Raw genomic sequence first — 18609 nt, 5'->3', positions numbered from 1 at the left:
GGGAAGTTGTATTGATGTGTTTGCTCTGTTTCTATTTGGAGAGAGTTAAAAGTTTGGCTGAGGCATCTGTTACATGACTGTTGCCTTGCTTCTTCCAGTAGAATTGCAGTTGGTTCACGCTGGTGTAGCTGGGGCTGGATTCAAGTTCCTTGCTTCAAGAAGGTTGCAAATGGCATCTCTTACAAGCACTGTATTCACCTATTATGGAAGCAGAAACACACTATACACATATGCTATTAATTTGCTTCTCGTTGGCAAAAATTTGCACTCCTAAAGAGTTCACTATGTTGAAATAAATCTGGAGAACAAAGAAATTGCTATTTCCCTGCGTATAAAACGTGCATAATCTCCAGTGAGTAGTTAACATTTGGGAAACATAGGAAGAACTCTGGTGCTAGCAATGTATGTCTGGCGTCTATGGTCACATCCATCCCAGTTGGGTTGCCTTCCACAGGCTTTTCTTGCAATTAAGTTGGAAGAAAAAATTGTCCTTATGTGCCCTAGATGAGCTGATCTCTTTTCTTTAGCTAGGAGGGGAAGTGGAAGGCTCTCAGGCTTACAAAATTATTAAGATGGAACTTCCAGAAGTATCTTATTTCTGAGTTCTTTAGCCATCGATTTTTCCATGCTGCGCTTCTCTTTATTATTTATACTGCTTTCATTGCTGCTACCATTCATAGGCTGGTGGATAGCCAGCAAAGGCTTTGGCTGAATTGTCCATCTGTCCGTACTTTTGCTTGCAGTCAAAATGGTTTTGAGTCCACAGCCTAAAACTTGCAGTCAGTTCCGGTTTAAACTCTTCTTTAAGGAAATCACAAAGGTGAGAGAATCATACATAATTAAAGAAATATATGAAAAATAACTTCTTCATATGTAACTGCGTGAACACCGTTCAGTATTAGTATTTGTGATGAGACCTTTTATAAGGTCTTTGTTAAGATTTCACAATTTCCTGTTAAGGACCCATGTTGTTCTCTATTAAACTTCTGTTGGCTTAAATGGTGCAACTCCTTTTCTAACACCGTCTTCTGTCAGTTACTTTTCTAAGAAGTGGGCTGTCATTTTTCAAGTTCTAGTGTAAATTGCAGAGCAGTTTTAAATAATGTGAAAAATAATAATAAAGCATAACTCCTCATTAGAAGTCTTGATAACTATATTGCGAAAATTTCACATCTTTTCATATTACCACACAGGAATGGTCATTCCCAGTCTGCAGCAACTTGCTAAGCCTCAATACATGACATGCAGGATTTATTATTATAATATACTTGGTTTTATTCTGCAGTTCAATTCCAGCGCTTTTGCGTTGGGTAATTTTGTTTGCAGGAAGAGTCGTAGTCCCATATCTTTAATACAGGCACAAGTTTTCCTTCTAAGCAGAGTCCTCGATAACAGAGGACTTTCCCTTAATTACGTTTTTTATGATTTGCTTGAGGGGGTGTTTGCAAAGGGATGCATGCAGCCATGTCTCCTAAAAGTTTCTTTTTCAGAGGGAGGAAAGATTAATTTGTTATAATAGGAAAAATGGGACTTTGCCCTGTTCCATAACATCAACAATACAATCCTTTGAGTGTGTGTGGGAATATTATTTAGGAAGTCCGAAACTGCAAGTGTTACCTCTGAGCAAATTCTTCCTTAAGCTCTTGAAAATACGTTCCATGTTTGCAGAATTATGGGGTGGCAGTTCAGAAGGTTCTCATAGCCTTCTTATGATTTTCATTTTCTTTTTTTTTCCTGTGTTTTTTTCTTAATTTTAATGGATATACTTACTCTTGAACTGAAAAGCACAGATGTTTGGGTAGTTTGACTGAAGAAACTATACTGGGAAGACTAACTAAGGCGTGTTAGCAGGGAAAGTTGTCTATGGTTTATTTAAAAAATAGGAAGAGAAGAAAACCTGTCTGGGGACTCCTGGTTTCGTGACTCGATGTGCTGATCCAGCAGCTATTGAGTCCATCAGACGGTGTAGTACCTGCTTCCCTGGGGAGTCCATTTTTTCTGTGCGTTGCATCCCAGGTGCTTACGGAGAGAAACCAGAAAATAATCCCCCAGGTACATAACAAGGAGATGCTCAGCCCTTCAGAGCAGATGAACTGCAGAGGTTCGTTCTGCCTGGTGGCGACTGGGTCTGGCTGCTGGGACCACTGGATCAGACTGGGGAGGTGCCTTTGTGCGACGGGCTCACAGAGCTGCAGAGTCTGCCCGTGTTGGATTCTCTGGGAGTTTTTCCATCCTTCCTCATTGCTGGCTGCTGAGGAGGACACTCAAACCCATTTCTGGGGAAATTCTGTTGAATTGTATCAGCTGCCCCTAGATTTATACACAGTCAATTTTTAAATCTGTTTTCAAAGGAAATGTGGAACTGTGGAAATGAAACTTCTAACGTGTCCCCATTGTAACTTGGTTATGCTAACGTAAAGAGCTTGCCAGTGTTAGCATTGACAGGGGCCACTTCTCCAAATGTGCCTTTTGACAAGCCCAAATATGTTGATGTCTCTGAGCTGAGGGAGTTCTCAGCTGCTAGACAGAGCTGGTGTGTGGTGGGATGAGGTGAGGGCTGAGCCACCTCCATACTGGGGGTTTCTTGGCTATCAGAAGACCATTAGTGTGAAATGTACCAGTTTGGTTCGGGGACTTTGGTAGCTTGCGTCACGTACCAAACTGATTTCAAGCTTGAATCAGCCAGAAAAAAGTGAATGCTGCCTCTACTGTCCCGTGCTTAATGCCAACACACAGGGTGAAATTTCCCCTGGGGTTACCTCTTCTCTTGAATTCTAAGTCTAGACCCTCGGGCTGTCTTACACAGGTCTTTGCTGCAAAGGACAAAATACCATGCTAATTGAAGGCATATTGCTGCCTTTGGACAAAAAGGGAAAGCCCCTGTTGGGCAAAATGAGGAGACATTATGGCAAAATGGAAACTCGACAGTGTTTTGACAGATGGGAATACAAATCCTGTATAGGATCCATAGCTGGGGGAGGCAGATGATCTATCTCAGTACTGAATTAACCGATGCTTTCCAAAGCACCTGAGGAGCATTCCAGCATGTGGCTGTACGGAGCCACTCTCGTTCATTCTGCCTTGCATGCAATTTAATTTGCCACAAGTGGGTGAAGGATGAGCTGTATTTATGTACAGTCTTTGCTTTCTGGTTTTCCAGTCACAAAACTGGAATTCTGTGGACGACTGGCAGCTTGTTTGTTGCGTCATTCACTTGTGTGCAGACAGAGCTCAAACCTGTGGCCATTTTCCATGACAAAGAAGCCAGAGACTATTATTGTTAAATCCCTGTGCTCAGTCTTAAAACAAGATTTCCTGTCATCGTCTTATGAGTACTGTTTTGTTTTTTTGTGTTTTTTTTTTTTTTTTAGCTTGAAGTGGAAAACTATTGTAGCTACTGTAGGATTTAGAACAGAGATATAGCTGCAACATTTTATGAGTGTGCAGAATTTTCTCACTGAGTACAGGAAAAATGACTCAGCTTGGTCTTGTGGCTAAGCATGAGATTGGAAACGTGGACATCTAAATTATATTTTCAGCTCTGTCAAGGAATTGCTGTATTTTTTTGGTTGAGTTATTCTTGCTGACTCCATTTCCTCATTTATGAATAGGAATAATTTGATCTCACAAAGTTCATCTCTCCATATATGAGAACTGTGTATCCAAACTAATACGAAATAATAAATCATGTCAATCAGTAACTATCCTCGGTGTCTGAAAGAAAGATTAAGAAAAATGATTGGTTTTGTTTTCTCTTTTTTTTAAAAAAAAAACCCAAACAAAAAACAAAACTATTGAAAGATCATTTTAACTTATAAATAATAATATCTGTCTGAAGTACTGATTTTTTAAGTATGGTATTTAAATGCATGATTCAAATAGGTAAATGCGTTTGAGAGCACTTCTACCTCCCATCCAATTTTATCTAATGTCAGATGTTCCTATGTGTCTAGGGAACTAACCTCATCCTAGAGCCATGAATGCAACTGAGCCTAGATTACTGTCCTGCCTTGCTGCAAATCCTGACAGGCAGTACAAATTTTGGTTCACAGTAGTTCTGGTTTTGTTCTCTGAAGTGGCTGGTTCAGCTATTCTTTGCCTTCTTTTCTCGGCGGGATTGGCTAGGAAGTACTTCTAGCCATTAACTAGTGCTCTTCTAATTGCCAGGGATTGTCATGGGCAAATTTAAGGACTGTTGTGTATTTAATTTGTGGTTGGTCAGTCAAAACCGGTCCCTGAATCTCCACAGTTTTGTCCTTGCAATCTTAGCAACAGCTAGTTTTACAGTTGGTTGTGTATCTGACTTTCTTGGCTTGTGAAGCCATAGGTCTTAAGGCTGTAATTCAGAAATCCAAGAAACTATAATCCACCCTGTGGAAACGTCCAAAAAAAGAAAAAAAAAAAAAAGGGTCATCTGTAAATAAGCAGCTCCTAAACTGCTCTGATGTACGTGGATGTCTGCCACAGCTTCTGGTGAGCCCGTGATTTGGGAGCTGCAAAACAGGGACGCAGCCACATTCCCATTTTCTCTCTGAAATTGATGTAGGCTGTTGCCAAATGAAGCCTCTGCCTATGCCCTTTCAGAAAGATGTGTGCGTGCTAAAGAAAGCATATTTAATGATTCAGTAGTTGGAAATTCCCCTTAAATATCCTCTAGGTTATATCTAACGTTCAAAGGAAACCTGTATGTGCGTTGAATACTGATTACCCCCAATCTCTTACATGGTCCAGGATATACCATTTGGTTTTAAGAAATGAGACATTTCTTAAAGAAAAGAATTCTTGGTATCTGCCTGATCATCTGTGACCAGGTATGTCTCTTAGTTCATTTTAGATTTTTTTTAATTTATTGCAGATTGTGTCAGTGGTAATTATGGTAGTCCAGTGGATGTAGTAAAGAGGAAAAAAAAAATATTCTAGATGGAGTTGTGATACCCTTTGTATTGCCCTAACTTTCTTTAGGGAAAGAACACGGGTTTCAGGACCAATGTTTTTTAATAAGCCAGGACAGAACAAAGAGTGTAAGATACAGCGATAGGATGCTAACTCACATTTTATAAAGAGTGAGCATTGAAAATTGCCCCAGGATAAGGATGGGTAATGAGATATCTTCTTTCATGCAGATCTGAAACAAAGGGGGAATGGAGAGCTGGAAGGCTAGGTGAAAACTCTGGGTATTTTTGGTTCGTTTCCTGGAGGACAAGGCAGCCTCATGAGGATGCTTAATATTATCTGTGTTATAAATGCTACCAAATATCACTACCTGTTACAGATAGACATTCTGATTTCCGGGAATCTAAGGATCAAATGGGCATGAAGAGGGCATCTGAGAAGTAGCCACTGTTAACCCTTTTGAAGCACAGTGGTAGGACCATCGAAGGAACGCTACACTGCTTTTTTTTCTGTGTTGACATTCCTCTTTGGATGAAATGGAGGATTTTAACCTCGGAGGTAGAATTTTTTGTATTTTCATGCCAAAGTAATGACTTATGGTAACTTTAATGTGTAAAGTTGAAATAGATACTTTATCTGTGAGATGTTTGCAGTCACTGTCTCGTGATGTTACTGTTCTGGGTGCGTTGTTGATAAACAGTGTTGGCTGGACAGCAACTGCTTTCCTTACAAAAGCTTGAATTTAGTTTTCATTTAGATTTGGAGTAAAAGGAAATTACTTCCCCCCGCCCCCCATGTTAATTGGGAAAGAATGCAATAACTATGTCCCAGAACAGCAAGCTGAGTCATGAGCAAAGCACTCACCTGAATGGAGAGCCGGGCAAAAGGACGGGGTCATGGTGCTGCTCAGAAATGGTTCTTGCCTGTGTCTCTTTCAGACCACCCCAAACCTAAATTATCTTCCTGAAAATACCTGCATCAGAACTGTCACAGAATCCATCCATAGAGTTTTGACCAAGCCTTCAATTTTTCAGTAGGAAAAATATTTTTTTGAAACAGTCTTTACCACTTCTGATTAAAGTGGTCATTATTTTTACTGATACAAAAATTTAAGGGTGAAATAAATCTTAGGAGCTAAGCATCTGCTAGGAAAATCTACAGATAATAAAGTAGTGATGAATCTATGAATTAGTAGGGCTGTAGGGCTCTAGTTCCTCAAATTAATCCGAAAGCTGTCTCTAACATTTATATAGTTACAGATTTGGAAAATTGTGTGAGAACACAATCTCTTTCTATGCACAGAAGGACTACTAAGAAATGGCATCTGTAGCTGAAAATACAGTATTGGCCATGAAATAACTGAAATGTTTTAATGAGAAAGGCTTTTAAAATGCATTTTGCTTCTTTACTATTTGGTTCTGATCACATTGAATCTGGAGTTGTAGGCTGGATTTCTTCCATGTACTGAAGAGTTTTGGTTGTGTGTGTGCAGTTCAAGTCCTCTTCACTGTTATCCGTGAAATGTAAGATTAACCTGTAGTTGAATTGAAGCTTGTTGCTGTTTAAAACCAAGCCAGCTCAGAAAAAGCCTACTTGTGATCACAAAAAGAAATAACTACAAGATAATGTGGTAATTGGTTTCTTAGGAAAAAGCACGTGTAGCGAAACTTTTCATGTGGGGTATTTTGCCAGGAAGTGTGTGAGTGTAATATATAGACCTAAATCCTCCCCTGTTTCATCTGTGCATTGGCGAGTTTTTAATGGGGGTGGGGAGAAATGTCTGCTGATTTTCCCTCAGACCCGGTTTCAGGCCAGGGAATGGCTGAAACATGGTATGAACACAGTCCTTAGGGGGTTTTCTTCCTTTTTTTTTTTTTTTTTTTTCCCCCCACACAACGGCGTGATTGCCCTACATTGTTGGTGACTTGTGTGCTTATCGGGGCCAGGATTGGGCAGATAAGGTATGTATTGTCAAAGCTCGCCATAAATAGTTTTGGGTGCTTACATTTAAAATGCTGGTATGGTTTGAGGAGGTGCCGAAAACCTTATTGCAGAAATCCAGTCGGGGGATGTTGGGTTTCATGCTAAAATAGGTCAGTTTCTCTTGATTAGTTTTCAAAGGCTAAAGGTGAACTATATAGGAAAAAAATAAAATTAATTCTAGGGAATAACTGGAGAACTGCAGATGGTTTACAGGTCTGAGGCACACAAGTCACAGCAAACGGGACGGGTGAAACACACGCTCACACCCCCTTTGCATCACAGGGGGGAGCCCAGGTGAGGAGGACTCCGGCTCGGCGCACCTGCCCTTGCTCGGCCCCTGCGGGGGCTGATCCGGGGGGACCTGCCATTGCACAGGCTGGGAAAGGGGGGGCTGGATGCAGCTGGAGCCGGGCAGCGGCGGAGCTCCGGGGCGGGCCGGGCAGCCCCCTGCCCGAGGACCGGTGCCCACCGGGCGGCGCTGCGAGGCCGGGGCGGGCGGGCGCTGCCGGGGGCCGGCGGGCGGTGGCGCCTCCGCCCCTGGCGGGCGGGGAGGGGCCGGGGCCGGGGCTGGGGCTGAGCCCGCTCCGCTCCGCCGCGGCTTCGGCAGGGCAGCGTCCGCCGCCGGCTCCGGGCGGGAGGCGTCGGGGCTGCCGCGGGACGGCGGGCAGCGCCCTTCGGCGGCAGAGGTACGGCTCGCCCCCCGGCAGAGGTACGGCTTTCCCTACCCCGGCATCCCCGCTGCCCGCACGGGCCGGCCCCGGACCCCTTTGTTGTGCGGGACCGGGGGCTGCGGGGCATGGAGCTCTGCGCCCCGGCGGGGCTCCGGCACGGACAGCCTGGCGGGACGGGACCCGACCCGCCGCGGGGATGGGGTCGGGGCCGCTGCTGGAGAGGCTGGGGGTAGGGGGCGGCTCGGCGCCGGGTCCTTTGCGAGGAGGGGGCGGCGGTGCCGGGGGCCGAGCACGGGAACCCCGGGCGTCCTTTGCCGGGGCAAAACTGCGGCTTTGGGACGATTTACGGGGGTTGTGGCTTTCGTTAGCATCTAGTGGATGGTTGTGGGCTTTAGGCAGCTTAAATTTAGGCGTGAATGCTGGTGTGCACACACGCAGAGATGGTCCGGATCTTACCCTTTAAAATAAGAACGTGTGTGTGCTTTTTCTGGAAAGAGACCGTGGCATCTGTTTCTTCTTGTCTAAAATAATTACCGTGTGTGCGTGGCTTCGCTTAATTCAAAAGAGCGGGCTCGGGGAAGGGGAAGGGGAAGGACCGTGGGAAGAGTGTCGGTAACTGGGAGCAGGATGATGAATTCTGCCGTCGGGTAACTTTTGGAGATAGGCTTGAGGAAGGGCTTTCCAGGGCAGGGTCGTTGTCCCAAAGAGCTTGCTCGAGGGGACAGCTTGGTGTAGCCTCCCAACTAAGACTGACTGCGCCTACGGAGGCCGAGACAGTGGTGATTCTGTGTAGGACATCTGCTGCCGCTGTGTTTCGGGAAGGGCATCCCTTTGTTCCTCGCAGTCGCCAGATTTCCCCCCGCACAAAACAATGGTCATCCCAGCAGGGCCTGCAGGGAGAGGGGCTGGTGGGACGGTCACGAAGTGCATAGGTGCAGCGCTCGCTTGTCTTCCCCATGGTACCCATGTGCTTGTATGTCCATGCGCATGCATGCTATTTGCGTTTTCAAGTAATTTAAACCTTTGCAATTTCAGATGATGTCATTAGGTCAATTGCCATGTATTTAATCAGGACCACTGTTTTAAGGGACAAATGTAACAGTAACGAAATCAAAGCTAACTACTCTTAAAATGTATGTTGGAGAAACTATTTAAAATAGATCCAGATCAGGAATTACCAGTGGAAAATATAAAGGTCAGGTAAAATGGCTGACTTTGCAATATTTTTGTAGAATCATGAGTTTTCTGTATCCGTCTGTCCTATTGTTAATTGTGAATTAAGGCTGGCAACAAGCTGTCCATCCTTCCCTGGATGAATCATCACTTTGTCAAGCCCTGTGTCAAAAACAAGGCTTTCCCCAAAAGCGCACAGTGTTAGGGAACAGAAATAGTCTGACCCATCTGTTAAAGTAGAGTTCAGGGCTTGGCCGCTTTTAAACATATTAAAGGTAATGACGTTCTTCTCTTCATGTGTTTTTATTTCCAGTTGTCCCAGGCCCAGGTTTAAGAAAGTCTTTAATTTAGTGCTTAATGCAACATGCTGCCTCTGGCTTGATTCTGTGTGAAAGTCTAATAGCTGTAGTGGTCCCGTTATTTCCAGAGTAACATACAGTGGTCACCGCTCATGTCGGTGTTTACCATCATGTGGCGATTACTGGCGTATTAGGTTACCACAAGTTCCCTCTTGTCCTTAGGAAAGAAGATGTTTCAGAAAACACCTATGTGGTGTTCGGTGGCGTATTTGATGGACATCTTAAAAGCTTCTGGCTCCATATGGGTACCACAAACAGATTGAGTGCTCCGCAAGGCAAAGGTGAAAGAACTGATGAAAGCGTGTTAGATCACAGAAACTTGCCTTTTTTTCTTTCCTTTTTTTTCTAAGAGACCTTGTTAAATCACGTCTGTGGGGAGGAACTCCACGAGGAAACGATGCCAGGGGATGGTAGTTTAATTTAGCTATGTGTGTTAGCCCTTTCAAATGTTGTGCAAGACTTGATGTAATTCCCTTTAGAAGGGCAAGCGTACCTTGCAAGCCTACTAGTACTTCTAGTAGGGGGAAGGGAAAATAAAAGTCTGGCAAATCAGAGGAGGAAGTGGGAGAGAGAAATTGGAAACATAAGCAAAGCCATTAATTTTTCCCACTGTGCGCTCTTAAGAAACTGCTGGCAATATACTGAAGATACTCTGCCTCATGGAAGTGTCATGGACTTTCTTCACATGATCCTCTGAGATCATCCGGTTTCTCTGAGCTCTGTGGGAACAGAAATTCCTCGTGTTGGAGCCTGATCTCATCTTCCTTCAGCAGCAGTAATAGCAGTGGCTTGGGAATTGGAGAGGAAGGTGAAGAAAGCACAAGTGGGATGGTTTGGAGAACAGCTTAGTGCTCGTGCAGGCCAATCTGGACACTCAGCATTTCCTCCTTTTGCTTGCCCTGGGTGGTCAGAGCTGGGACAAACGCTAACGTACCCACCAAAGTTAAGTGCTCTGTCGGTGTGCTAAGCTTTTTTAGCGCAGCTCACGTGTCAGACCATCCTATAAATCTTACCTTATATTTCATTCATCCTTTTTGTTGTGCTAATGAAGAACAAACTGAAATGGAAAATGGTGACTTGAGTGATCGTATGCGTCAAGCTTAGGGAATTTCCTGAGCTTGATGAAAGGCAAAAATAAAGGCTTTTTTTTTTTTTTCCCCCCACTAATAGCTATGTATTTAGTCTTAAATTATCAGAGCCTTCTTGCTTTGAAATAAAAGGTACCTAAGTAGCTTCTCATGTTTGTTGGGGGACTACTGGCAAAAAATTTAGGAAGGCTGCAGTAGTGATGACCAGCCCTTGAGTCTGTAACCTGATCCACAGCTTTTTCTCTTCAACTGGGAAAGGAAGTAACAGCTCCTATTACACCCTTATGTAACCTCTCCATTTATATCCTCCAAAAAGGAAACCAGAGCTTGATTTCTGATGTATAAACTAACATCAAGGCATGCTTTGTCGTAAAGAAGCAGTAAAGAATAACATTAATTTTCTTTTGTTTTGTAGTTCCTAGAATGAAAACAAAACAAAAAAAAAAAAGAAAGGAAAAGTAAAGATTTTTGTTTTGTGCTGGTGGAAAAGGTTGCAACTCTTTATCATGTGCTGTGAAGTAGCTATTAAAGAGAATACTGGAACTGCAACAAGGATCTTTTTGTCAGTCTTTTGTGGTGGGTATGAGTATTAATCTCAAAATATTCACCCTTTACGATTGTGCTCCATTTTGTTTGTAGATGGTGAAAGCTTTGCTCTTTTGGATTTTATGACTCCAGATTTTGGTATCTGAACCCAGTGTGGAGACCAGGATCTCCTCTATTTTGCTGTTGGACTTAAGCTCTGTCTTGGGGGAGAGTAATGGGGAAGAGAAAGGTGGGGTTCTCAAAACCTTTCCATGTGCTTTCACATATCTAAAAACATACGAAAGATGAATAGTAGGTGTTTCTTCCTTTGAATAGGAGAAGTGCCTCTGCTCACTGAGCAAATAAAGGAGGTCTTTCTGTAGCTCTGCCTGGGCTTCCCAGCATCCATACTTCAGTAGTGACATTGACTCTTTTCCACTGTTCCTCACCATTTTTGCCTTTGGCGTCCTGCCAAGCTGTTTTTCCTCTAAGCAAGTGGCCTCTCCTTCTTTACTTACCTCTTATACCTGTCCTCCATCCTCCTGAAGCCACTGGCATATCGTGCTTGTTGCAGTCGTATCCTGTATCTGGGAGATGGGCAACTGTGAGATGTGTGACGTGATCCTCAGGGACCAGCCCAGCCTGTGACAGACTCTTCTTTCAGCAGAGCTGGAGTGTGTTTTTGTGGTATGCATGGCCATTTTCAGCAACTCCTGCCATTTTTGATCCTTTGCTCGGTGTTTGAAGAAACTTGTAAAACCCAGCAGTTTATCTCACCTTTTGCTTACCTTTGTTTAAGTAACTGTATAATCTTTGGTGTTGCCTGCAGACTCAAGGTTTTAGACTAATTTGTCATCCAGCTGCAGGGCTAGAACCATCCAAATTGTCTTTTTGCATGTGAAGAGCTAGTGGTATAGCTTTTGGAGAAAGCCATGCAGACACTTGATCTTCTTCTCTCCCAACTCCTTGTTGCTGGGAAATTTCCCATAAGGTATCAGCAAATAAAATTGTGTCCGTTTCTTGATTTTAATTCCGCTAGCAAAGTCACTGTGGTGATGAAAGTGTTTTCGATAGCAGAGACTGAACTTTCAAAATAAGGTTTTAGAGGTGAAGAAGACATATGAAGTCCCCTTCTCAGATGCAAACTGATTGGGGAATCATTCTGTCCAGGCAGTATAGCTGTAGTAGTGGACCCCAGAGGGAAGAGCAGCATCCTTTCTCTCCAGTGGAAAACATATACACACGCTTGTACACACACACTAATGCTCAAGCCTTTGGGATGAAAGCAATCAAGAGGTGGCCTCTAGCCTAAGCAGCCAGACTTAACATTTCAGCAAACAAGCTGAAGGCCCAAGATAAGGAATCCAAATATCCAGAGTTCCAAGGAGCGAGGGTGAGAAACACTTACTGTCACAAAGATTTTCTCCTTTGCAGGGGTGGGGAGTGGGTGTATCTTGGGCTTTAGGTAATTGCTTTGTCCCTGACTTTGTGCAGTGCTGCCTCTGAATTGCTTTGATGTGGGTGTACTAATTATGTTCGTAAACTTTGCCTTGTTCTCCCTCTCTTGTAGAGGCAGACGTCCTTATGAGGGTTTTATATTGGTAGAAGTCCTTACGCTGTTGGGCAAGGGGACCATGAAAAACAAAGATAGCAGGAAGAAAGAAAAGCTGTATACGAAGGAGGAAAAGGAGGACATGATTTTGAGGAATTGGTGCTGAGTAACAGAAGGGTTGGTGGGTACTGCACTATCAGAATTGCTTGCTGTAGATTTCTTTATTTTCTAAATACAGGCAACAAGGAGAGACTAACTTTTCCCTGCTGTCAGCAGAAAGCAGTTTTTAAAAGTTTGCAACCACAGCCTGGTCAGCATTGGTACAAGTTTCCTGGGCCCACAAATATGCTCTGTATGTGGGCTCTCTGGCTTTTCTCTGTCTGCTCCTTTTTCTGTAATTTTCCATAATGTTCATAGTTTTTGTGCTTTAAAGCGCTACTGGGGGTACTTTGAATTAGAAATAAGAATAATTTAAACGGCAGGACTTCCTACAATGGAAATAAAACCAGGTACAGACCAGCCACATCCTGAAATGTTTCTACCCTTTTATATGCATTTTCTTTGTGGAGTCTCTTCTTCCTTGTGTCTGCAAGAGCACACTTGTGTTCGGATATCTTTGTAAAGGCTTGACCTTAAGGTAACCATTTCTTGTGCACAGTAGAGCATATGTAATGTCCCGATACTGTGCTTTAAATTTTCCACTGACCTTTGAAAAACCTGCATCTCAGAAATGAAACAAGGAAACTACTGAATGTTGAGTTCTGTATCTTGGGAAATCACGATCAAAGGAAGTTGCACCTACTCTCTGTATTTTAACGCCTTTGTGTTAAAACAGTTTGTAGGACAGTTAATGGTGTTTATTTAGATTAAAGAGGTATCCTTAAAGTCCTTTATTGCCTAAAGACTCTTTGGATGGCACTGTAATGGGTTAGTTCTGCTTTTGAAGAGAGCGAAGTTGGTACTAATCCTCTCCATTGTTCCTCTGTGGAAGCAAATAAGCAGCTTAGCAGAGGTACTGGCGATGCTGACTGAGAGATGAAGAGGTGCCATTTTTTCTGGGACTCCAGGGACCAGTTAACCGTCGGTCAAGTAGCTTTGCTAGAGCTTCTTGCTTTAGGGCGGAGAAAAAAGCTTTTGCTAGTGGGGGATCTTGCTCAGATGTGAAAGACGGAATACCTGGGATGTCTAACTTGTGGCAGGAATACCACCTGCTCTCCCTTCTCATCAGGAGCGGCTTGGAGAGGTCAGAAGGAAGATGGTAGGGGTTGAGAGGCAGATCATTTTTGGGAGTAGTTAAACCTACAAGCTAAGCAAGTTAAACCTTACAGTTAAACCACTAAGTAACTGGTTACTTGGTGTCTGGAGACCCTTTCTAGTTTTCACCTGTGAGAGTAGGTCTGTGACTGATGGAGCGGTCGAGCTCAGTCGCACAGGGTAAGCTGGGGAAGTGCTGATTCCAGGTGAAGCTTTGGAGAAGGAAAGAGAGTAGTGAAGAGGGTGAAAACGAATCCCCCTCTCTTGGAAGAAATGCTTCTGATTGTGGAGAGGAAATATTGCTGCCACAACATACCAGGAATCCTCTGTACAGCCTTGGTTAACCCCACTCGGCAAAGATGGGCTCAAATAGCAGTTGGAGCAGAAAAGGGCTACTGGGATGGGGGGATGGAGAAGCTGCTGAGAGGAAAATAAGCAATCCTGGTTATTTATTCAGAATGAGGACCGTGAGAAGATCCTCTCTAAATGTTTTCCAGGAGGGAGAAAACACATTTAAATTTAAAACCAAAACAAAAAACCCTATAGCATTAGCCCAAGCAAAAAGTGGATGTTAGGCAACTGTGAATAAATTTAGTGTAGAAATTAGGCCCACTGTAGGAACTGTCACTCCTGAAAGATTAGAAGGCTGAAAAATCACGCTCTGGAGGAGTGCAGTGTAGGAGTCATGATTGTATGATACAGTGGTTTTGGCGCTGGTGTCGAACATGCAGAACAGATACAGCTACCATTGCCATTGTTCCATTCTCAGGCTGTCAGGGGTTTAAAAGGGCTCTGGAGATTACCTTCACTGATCAAAGAGTTCCACGCTGTGTTAAAACAAAGTTCACTCTGGGAGAAACCCTGGAAAACCCTTTTGGCAAACAAGGGTAGAGCTGGAGCTCCTTGTATCTTGTAAACGATTTCTGCCACAGGGGAAGCTTGCGTGTATCCCATGTGAATAGATCTTTCTGCTTCCCAAAACTGCCAGATGATGGTTCTTGCTGAGACAAAGTGGGGCAAAGCGCAGTACCTGTGGGTATCTGTGAGATCGGCTCTTTTCCTTGTGTTGGAGGGAAGTGCTTTCTATTGATATTTTAGGAAGGTGTCCCTCTCTAAATCTGCAAAGTGTTACATTTCATTTGGAAATGCCTTTTATCATGCCGGATGTTAATAAGAACACTGTTTGCTGGCTTCTGACTTCACGGACATCTGGACAAGGGTGATTGCTGTGTGTTGAAATGCAGCTTCTTGAACTTCTCCCGTGGTCTGAGAGATCTCTTATCAAGAGATACACAGGAATAGCTGGAGATACCTTGATTTAAAAATTGATGACTTTTAACCTGTGATTTCAAGTGTCCTACTGAAAATGACTGTTGAGCATGAAAATGACAAAACTGTGGATCTAGTTCAACACTTGAGACAAGCAAACATGTCTAACAGTACACATAATTTATCTAAGCCTCTTCTGCTGTTAAAAAGATGCTTTTTAGCATGTGTTTGGACAAATACTGGTTCCTCTTCCTCCATCACTTGCATCCAATTTATTTTTTTTTATTTTCTCCTCCCCGCTTTTCATTAAAAACAGCAGTGTTTTGCTGAAGAGAAACATGTGCAGAATAGACAGTGATGGCAAATTGTAGGGTGAAACCTTGCACCACTGTGTTACCTTGGCAGCTAGTCCTGGGAGAAATGGGACTAATCGAGTCTGACTTCCCGCAGGTTTTTCTCTTGTGACGGATTGACTTGCAAAGAAGCAATAATTTCCATTTGAAGCTTTTCTGCGGCTAGGGAATTTTGCGAGGCCGTTCTTCTGCAGTGGCTCTGTCGTACTTAATAAAGTGTTTGTTCTCCTTGCAGCTTGTGTCTCTGATGGGTCGCTTATGCTCAGATCTCCTCTCCTGCCTGCTTTTACAAACGCATGGAAAAATAGCTATTCTGTTGTCTTTTACTCCTCTGTCCTTTGAATGAAATTCAGTATTAGGCATGTATGAGAGGGTGGATACATAGACCAAGACACATACAGCTAGCATGATTTGTCTTATTTTTATAAAATACTAGACTAAAAACATGCCAAATATTATTTATAAATATTACAAGGAGCACATCAGGTGGGGTTTCCAGGGGGGGAAATTGCAACAGGCAAGAATAAGATCTCTGGGGTGGTGTTCAGGTGACTTCTTTTCCTCCTGTTTCAAATGGAAAAGGAAAGTGAATGGTGTGGAAATAACAGTGCTTTCAGCCATGCAAATTTTAGCTTTACCCAGACTTTTACCGTTTGGAAGAGAATATGAGTGGCTGGGACCTTGCTCTGTGGGTAACTCTGGGTACGATGGTGTCTCCCAGCCGCTCTAGGAGTTACACTCAGTGATTGTGGGTGGTTTGGTGGTGGGTAGATAGGGGCACCAACACCTCCTCTGGGGCCTGGATTTCCCGAAGCTCCTGATTAGCCTTGTGTTAGTCCTTGTCCAGTTTTAAGTGGTTCAGTGACTGCTGTGATGATTTTCTGTGGCTGCTTTTCCTTCTGCTGTTGGCAGCTGAGTGAAACTGCGGTGTTACCTGTTCTGTTCTTTCACATTCTGCATATCTTCAAGGCTTATCACCAACTGCCTAACAGGCAGTGCACCCAAGCATTTGAGGAGAAGATTAGTGTGTACTTTGGTATATCAACCCTGTACTATTAAGACATCTCTTAATACCCACCTTAGTGACGTGCTATAAATTGGTATTTACCCCAGTCGGCTCACCGCGAGCAGATCTTTTTTGCCTGTATCAGGGATGGTGTGGTTCAGATGCCGACTGGAGGAGAGCAAAGCTCGCTCTGCCTGTGCAGCTGCGTGCAAGGGAGAGTACAAACCCTATTCCAATAAAAGTACAAGTGAAAGGACTAGATTACAGTGGATTGCTGGATCGCTCCCAAAGGAGTGAAACCTCAGTTGAAAGAAACGTTCTGACTTTATGAGGGATGGTTATTTTTAAGTAGTATTTTATAAGGATGTGCTACCGGTGAATCTTTTGAACGCAGGTTTTGGTGTGCTAGCAAGCTACTGGTGTGTCACAGACAACAAAGAAAGAAGATCCCCCAAAACAAATAAGTGCTACCTTGGTTTTGGTTTTCATGCCCCTGTTCTGCAACAGCTATGCAAACATAACCTTTGGATTGGGCAGAATCCCAAAAAATTGGCAGAAACTTTAAGCGGCAGCTTGAAAGATAGAGATGATCAGTTTAAAAGGGCACCCCTGCTTAGTGGAGTTCAGACATCCAGTAGTAAAAGCTAAATTTTGTGGATTATTTTTTTAATAGAATGAAGGTATTTTCTTTCTGTTCATGTTCTGTACTGACAACTTTTAAAAAATCATGTTGTCTGAAGAACACTGTCAATCTGAAATCTAGTCTTTGGTTTAGGGGAAGAAGGCAGGACCTTTGCCAATTTTCAGGTTTGCAGTCACATTTTGCTCCTTATTTTGAAAAATATTCAAGAGAATCTTAGCAATGTATGTGCCAAAAAGAGACCTCCTTTATTCTTGAATATTTCATCCCCTTCTGTAGATGTGGACCTGGAATGATTATAAAACTCTGTGGTTAGGCAATGACTAAGAAAAGCCTAAATGTAAAAAACCGCCATGGATCCAGTTTCTGCTGAAGTCAGTGGGAATTTAACCAGAATTTTGGACTGCAAACAGTCTTGTTAGTGAAGACCTATTTCCAGATGCATTATGCATTGAAAATACCCTAGATGTTCTCCCTGTCAAACAGAACTAATCAAACAAACAAAAAAAAAAAAAAATAAAAGAAAAGATCAGGCTCCAGAGCAACCTTTTATGGAAAAGGCTACTCCACACCTATAATCTTTGAAACCTGTCAATATAATCCAAAACGTAAAGGAACTTTTGCAGGGTAAAAAACGGAGCATCAAACATCTTTTGATCATTTTAAGAGTGTGTTTTAGCAGGTGCTAAAGAAGGGTGCCTTACCAATTTTGGAGGACCAAATGTTTTTCCCAAAACCTAGCGTGACTGTATGACTTAGGAAATAGATCAACCCCTGAGTGCAATTACCGGTGGCAGTTACTGTGTTGTGGTTGCAAAATAATTATTAGAAGTAATTTGAAAACCTGTACTGCTGGGAGTATAAAGTCGAAATAGTAGAATAGATATACCCCATGGTCTCTTACAGCAGGTAATAGCCATGCTAATGTTATTCAAACTAGTATGCAAAAGTAACAGAAAGTAGCTTTAGAGAAATGCAAACACAGCCCCCCACTCCTTCCCCCAGGTACATTAACTAGTCTTTTATTAGCCTTCTGCATACATGGCTCAGGTTATTTTGGTTTTGTGGTGAGGTACTGTGCACCTTTTACATGGTACAAGTGTTGTGCGTGGCCTTGTGACAAAGGATGTGAACAGAGGTACAAAAGAGGCATCGCTCTCATTTGTGGGGGATTGATAGCAACTAATTACTGCTTAATGTAGATTGTGACCAAGCTGATGTAAAAATAAAAAAAAAACAAACCACCCCAAACCCTCAATTAAACAAAAAACCCCAACAATACCCCCCACAACAAACACCTCCAGCAGCAACAACCAAACCTCTCCCCTCCACACTTAGAAAGGACCCGAATCCTGTTAATGAAGAAAGTTTCAGCCACTGTTTGTGTCAGTAGGAGATGATGTCCCAGTGAACATTTTGTACATGTCCTAATGAAGTCTAATTATTATGCTGTCAGTTTTTCTAAACTGCAATTAAGCCTCCATTGTTAGACTACGAAAAGATGATATTGCTTCATGTGGTTACAGCTGTTTGTTCAGCAGTACTTTAAATGTCCTGTTTCTTTCTTGAGAATTGCCCAATCTTCAGCTAAATGCGCGGCGTTTGGTAGCAGGAGCCAGTGGAGCATTCATTCCTCCTATGGAATTCTGCTGGGCAAATCTTCGGTCATCTAAATTGCAGTCACTGGCATGCAACTCTGTCGTAATCCGATGTTGCTAAAGAGCCATTCCCATTTAGCTGATGCTGATTGCAAACATTGCTGGAGTCCTAATACAAATATACCCTGTAACGCTGCATTTTACTTTTGTAATTTACCTGAGCTGTTTGTTGTTAACTACTCAAG

General features: G+C 43.0%; 1 protein-coding gene across 5 annotated transcripts in view; it reads left to right on the top strand.

Annotated features, from left to right (window-relative positions):
• Window positions 1–7443: 7443 nt before the first annotated feature.
• MYO1B (myosin IB) overlaps window positions 7444–18609 on the top strand; it is a 115008-nt gene continuing 103842 nt past the window's right edge. For 4 of the 5 annotated variants that reach the window (XM_054208475.1, XM_054208473.1, XM_054208474.1 and 1 more), the window contains exon 1: window positions 7451–7585. The gene's annotated coding sequence lies outside the window, so the exon portion shown is untranslated. Of the gene's footprint in view, window positions 7586–18609 lie in introns of all 5 variants that reach the window. The other variant, XM_054208472.1, reaches the window with a different exon arrangement.

This window comes from Rissa tridactyla, chromosome 7 (assembly GCF_028500815.1).
Source record: "Rissa tridactyla isolate bRisTri1 chromosome 7, bRisTri1.patW.cur.20221130, whole genome shotgun sequence".
Classification (NCBI taxonomy): domain Eukaryota; kingdom Metazoa; phylum Chordata; class Aves; order Charadriiformes; family Laridae; genus Rissa; species Rissa tridactyla.
The sequence above is the reverse complement of the archived record's forward strand: the minus strand, read 5'-3'. Positions and strand labels throughout refer to the sequence as shown.